The sequence below is a fragment of the Dipodomys spectabilis genome, unplaced genomic scaffold (genome assembly GCF_019054845.1).
Source record: "Dipodomys spectabilis isolate Male_0828 unplaced genomic scaffold, ASM1905484v1 ptg000009l, whole genome shotgun sequence".
Classification (NCBI taxonomy): Eukaryota; Metazoa; Chordata; class Mammalia; order Rodentia; family Heteromyidae; genus Dipodomys; species Dipodomys spectabilis.
This window is the reverse complement of record NW_024870686.1, coordinates 30,475,652-30,481,651: the sequence shown is the minus strand read 5'-3', so window position 1 is coordinate 30,481,651 and position 6,000 is coordinate 30,475,652.

The window sequence follows — 6,000 nt, the reverse complement described above, 5'->3', positions numbered from 1 at the left end:
ACAAATGGGCTTCTCAGGATGAAAGACTTCTAGGAAAGTCTTAGGTAAAGCTGGATGAGTTGGTTGCTTTGAGGATCCCCATTCCTAACTTATTTAACCTTCATAGGTTACTGAGCCCTGTCCCAAGGTATAGCATCTGACTTTAAGGACCTGACTCTAGCAGTTATAGCTTGACTTCGAATTGCTCATGAATAACCACAGAACAGAATCTTCAAGACTGGGAGCAGCATCTCCTAGCCCTCTTCAGTCATGATCGGACACACAGGTCTCGTTGGCAGACTTCAGAAAACAAGTGAATCCTTGGAATGTTTTAAAGATGCTGAACTGTTCTTCACCCTAACATAAAGAACTTGGCACATGGTAGCAGCACCTTTATTGGACACAGCATGTGACATTTCAGCACATGCACACAATGTATCCGACCAGCGCAAGCGCAATGGGCACGTCCATTATTTCTCATGTTTCTTATTTCTTTGTATCAGGAACATGCAAACCCCTGTGTATTAGTGATTTTAACATATGCAATTGATTGTAGTCAAACGCAATCATCCTACTATGCTTTGGTGCCATAGATAGTATTTCTCCAACTGAAATTCATCTTCATACCAATTATCCAGCTTCCACTTCCATATACTTCTCAGGTTCAGATAACTACCATTCTATTCTCTACTTCAAGGAGATAAAATATTTGGTTTCTCCATGTAAGTGAGTGTGTGTAATATTTGTTTTCTGTGCCTCATTTCACTTACTATAGTTCTATACACAGTGTTGCACACAGTTTCATTGTGCATTTCTGTTCATGGATACTTGGTTTCCTGTCTTGGCAATCATAACAAGAATTGCAATGAGCTCCTGAGTACAATTATGCTTTAATGTAGTTTTCCTAGACTTTGGTTATATATCCAGTCATGGGCTTGTTAGATAATAAGAGTTCTAGCTCTAGTTTATGAAGTAAATTATATACTGTTTTCCCACAATGGCAATACTAATAACTTATTATTCTCAGTGGTACTGATCTTCCTCCAAATTAGCTCATTCATTTTTTTTTGTCGGTCCTGGGGCTTGAACTCTGGGGATGGGTGCTGTTGCTCAGCTCTTCAGCTTAAGGGGAGCACTTTACCACTTGAGCCACAGCAACAGTTCCGGTTTTCTAGTGGTTTATTGGAGATGAGTCTCACAGACTTTCCTGCCCAGGCTGGCTTTGAACCCCGATCCTAAGATCTCAGCCTCCTGAGTAGCTAGGATTATAGGCATGAGCCACCAGTGCCTGGCTTCCTTCACTTTTGATTTACCTTATTTGGGTCATTTTTAGCTAGATCCACGAGTTAACTGAATTCATTTGAAATTTAAACTCTTTCTGGGCTATTCTCCTCTCCTTTTCCTCTTATTCCACAAGAGAGCATGTAGGGGGTTGGCAGTTCACATCGACCAGCCCAGGTGTGCAGGGAAGCTGCCTGCTCGGTGTGTGTCCAACTCTGATAGTCTCTCTTCTTCAGTGTCTACCTGTCATTCGAGCCTTCTGCTTGGTGTTCAGAGCTCGACGCTGTCTTTGGCTGCTGATATTCATCGACCTTGCAGTTGCTTCTGGTTTTTTTTTGCTAGTCATGGGTCTGAACTCTGGGCCTGGGCGCTGTCCCTCAGCTCTTCAGTTCAAGGAGAGCGCTCTACCACTGGAGCTACAGCGCCACTTCTGGCTTTTTCTGTTTATGTGGTGCTGAGGAATCGAACCCAGGGCCTCATGCTTGCAAGGCATGCACTCTACCACTGAGCTACCTTCCCAGCCCCTTGCAGTTGCTTCTGGATCGAGACTTCGACCCTCTGTGCCCTCCATATTCCGAAACCAGGCATCTGTTAGTTGAGTGTAGTCTCAGCATTTATGTGTCTATGTTGCATGTAGTCCATATCAATGTTTTATCTAACTCTGTCTTTGAGGGTAAAAATTTAAGATTCAATCTTAATCTTAAATCTTCCATAAGATGAGGAGGAAGGCCTTATATTCTAGACAAAGGTGAAGACAGGGCAAAGGTTCTGTTCTGAAGAATGTGTGGGAACTAGAAATGTGGACATGGGACCTGGCCATCCTTGATGCAGCTCAAAGTCTCTGAGCTCCGATGAGGGACACAGAGCACAGAGCTGTCTTCTCGTGGTGGCTGCCACAGACGTTGGCCCTGCTCTGTGAAGCAGTGTTTGAGGATGCCATCCTGCCCCGCCACAGTGGGGCTGAATGCCTAGTGGCTTGAACAAACTATTTTTGTGATGCAATCATTGCTAAACTTTGCCTCTTTTTACTCACGTCTTGTTAGTAAACTTTCTTATCAATGTTCAAACCTGAAGGCAAGTATATAATGTAATTTCCACCAGCCCGATATTATTCTACATCTCATACACCTCTTTTCTATAGGGGGAAGAATTTTGAAAGGTCACTATTGGTTAGTAAGGGAATGAATGGTACCTAAAGGACAGAAGCTAGAGAGCTAAATGATTCATTTTGGAATTCATATCAGCCCAAGTGACAGGCATGATCATGTAGCAAAGTCTGTCTGTGTTCTCTCCTTTTCTGTCGTAGATGGTAAGATGTCAGGGGGGAATTGAATGGTAATTATGCTATTTTTTGGAATGTGGTCTTAATGCAGATAAGGGAATTTGAAATGGAACCTCTTTCCATGCTTGAGAATAAGGGAACAGAGCCAAAAGGGAAAATGCTAGAGGGATGGTGAATATGAGTCAGTCTGTAAATGTGCCAGAGAGCCAGTGTTTAGGACATTATTTTCTGAATCCCAATATTACGATAAAAATGGGAAAGAATGAGGGAATGGGTAGGTAGTGAGGGATAGGTCAAAGTGTCGAAAGGGGTGACATTGATCAAGATATATTGGATTTATAAGCTGTACAAGTACTTAAAGAGAAGTTTTAAATGATGGAGTTTGGCGGTAGAGCTGGGCTAGAGCACTAGCCTTGAGCAAAAGAACTCAGGGACAGTGCCCAGGCCCGGAGTTTAAGCCCCATGACTGACAAAAAACAAAACACAAGGTGGAACTGAAATACCTGGTTGTGATAGTCACTAGATAGAAACAATCATCCAGGGTTGGTTTATTTATTTATTTGGGGGTGGGGGCAGAGTAGGGGAGGAGAGAGGCTTGCTATACCTTGAAATAACTATTAATGCATTTTCAAAAGTGGTTTTCTTTTGTGAAAAAATTCAAATAAAGATCTGGGGCAAAACTTACAAGGAACCAGCCATCATCATCAAATAGCTCTGAGCCATTCTTTTCTGGCTAACTGGAGTAAACCCAGCCAATCAGAACACTCAATTCTCTCCCTAGGGTGGTCCTGATGCTGTTCTTTTTTGAACCCATGCTCCATCACCTTGAACGTGCTCAGAAAGGTGCCCACCTTTCCATGTGACAGGCATGCACCTGGCTCAGAGTCAGGTATAATAAACTGAAGGTATACTTAGTATTCTAGTTGTCTAGAGCACTGGTTCTTAAATTATTGCTCTTTCTGTAGCAGTGGTATTCCCAAATCTTTATGTATTATATTTCCTCATTGTAAGCCTCCACCTGAGCCTGGCGTGGGTGACGCTGATAGCGTGGTCACAGGAAACAGGGAAGAACATTTATCCAAGTGTTAATTGCCACTCCGTATTATTACATTTAATTGTTGCTCTTAGTTCTAGCAACGACGATGCAAATATGAGAGACAAAACAAAGCATAGCTGAAGATTTCTACAGGCCCCTGTCAATTTAATTTCAGCTTTTCTCTTTCAGGGGCCTATGACAAGAAAAGACCCAAGATAACGTGCTGCTGATTGATATCTGTAGTCCTGGAATGGTATATTTTTTTTGTCTGTGGTGGTTATAAATATGTTTTCTTTAGAGAAAGGTAGAATTAGGAATTGTTGGTGCTGAGCCAGACTTGAGTCAAGGCTGACATCATCTTACTCCTTCATTTTACATTTACAAAAAGCTGAGCTTCCTAAACATAGAGGCTCTGAGCACCATTGGGGAACATTTCAACTTGTTCCTTGACACATGAGTCTGTGCTTTACCCGCATCAAGCAGCCAGGCCCTTTGTATTGCCTACATATGCTTACCTAGATGGTTACATAAGCTGTTACAGAAGAAGGAAGTCCATACATTCAAAAGAAACAGATAAGCAAGGGCAATTAACATTCACAACAAAATACAAAAGCGGGCATCTTCGGGACTTAATAATAACAGCTTTAAAACAGATGGAAAAATGGTTATAATTTGGAAACTGTCAAGATGACTTCATAACGCATTATTCAAAGATCTATTCAAAACCACGATTTCCAGGAGCATGGCACTTAAATCTAAAAAGATGTATTGCTACTCAAAGGTTGAATAATAAGTCCAAAACATTTGCAGAAAATGGGTCTTACAGCTGGGAATTTCTTCCCTGAAGAAGCTCCTTTTCTGACTCTGTCTACTGACACCTAGTGTTTGGCTGAGTTGTTTGCACATGTATGTTTCAGAAGAGTTGCATATTAAACAATTACCTATGAAATCACTGTGTAGTTTCAGCATGCTATTACTTCGATGCCCACTCTGGGTGAGAGGTACCATTATTCTGTTTGTCTCTCAGCTTTACAAATGACATCTGTCAGAAGGATTTGGAGAAATGGGTGGTGGCTCTGGTCTTGGTTTGATTTATTTATGAGAATTTCTTTCTTAATATATTGAGTGCTTAGTTTTCTGGGCTGAGATAATCTCAAATACCTCTTATGCATCCTTCTCTCTGGAACACCATTCTAAATTATGTGGCCTAGGGCATTCAAATATCAGCCCTTCCCAGTCTATTATTTCTAGAGGGAGAAGACTAGTAATTACTGAAAAACTGAGCTAGATAGAACTTAGAAATCACTAGTTGGAGAGGCAGAGATATCAGCAAGATTGCGTCTTCTCCGGAATTTATAGAATAAGAAATGGAGGGCAGAAGAAAGAAATCTTTTGATCAGTTGCTCTGATTGATGAGAACATGCGGACAAAGGCAATGTACCCTCTCAGCTGGATTGGCAGGTGAGCGGTAATAACCAGCCCACGACCTTTCTCTCTACACCCTGCCACTTCCTGCACACAAAAATGTAAACCGTCACCTCTATCACTTCTGAATATATGACAAAAGGAAATATTGCTATGGACAAGTGATAGCATGCTGAAACCTATACAATATTTTATGCTCTTGGGACTTGCAACTAATTGGTACATTCTTTTCCAGCAGTTCAGAGGACCTGGACTTCCATCTGTTGTTGAGATTTTCTATAGTCACATGTTACATGCATGTATCTTCTTTCTGGCTTTTGATTTAAGAGAATTTAACACCACCCATCAACAAATGTTTTGGCCCCATCTATCTTAATATCTTAAAGATATTGCCCAAGAATAGAATCAATATAGTCAAGAACAGAGTGACATCTAGGGATGGCAATCCAGGAAAATACAAATGCAAGCTGTCATGAAAATGTGCTCCAAAGGGTTAGAAAAATGGTGGCCATATTGAAAGCTTAACACTGCAAGGGACGGGACTCCTGGTTGCATCATTTTCTTCTCAAAAATTTGATTGGAGATTGTGATTTGAGGACCGAGAGTGTTGGCACATGTTTGCAATCCTAGCTCCGTGGGAGACAGAGCTAGGAGGATCAAGGTTTAAGGCTATCCTGGGCAAAAAGTTAGTGGGAGCCTGCCTTAAAGGATGGGCTGGATGTGGTGGTACAGGCTTGTAATCCGAGGATGAAGGCCGGAGGCTGGCTTGGACAAAGAGATGAAACTTTATCTGAAGACAACAACAACAAGACAATTTCAAGGAGAAAAGGCTGGGGACATGATCAAAGTGGCTGAGTACTCATTGAACAAGTGCAAGATTCTGAGCTCAAGCTCGTGTTCCCAAAATGATTTTCAACTGTGACTGGTGCCAACAGAAGTTAGTTGTTTTGTAAGACAGGGACTGGGTATCGTTTTAATCCTTACACAATGAAGGAGA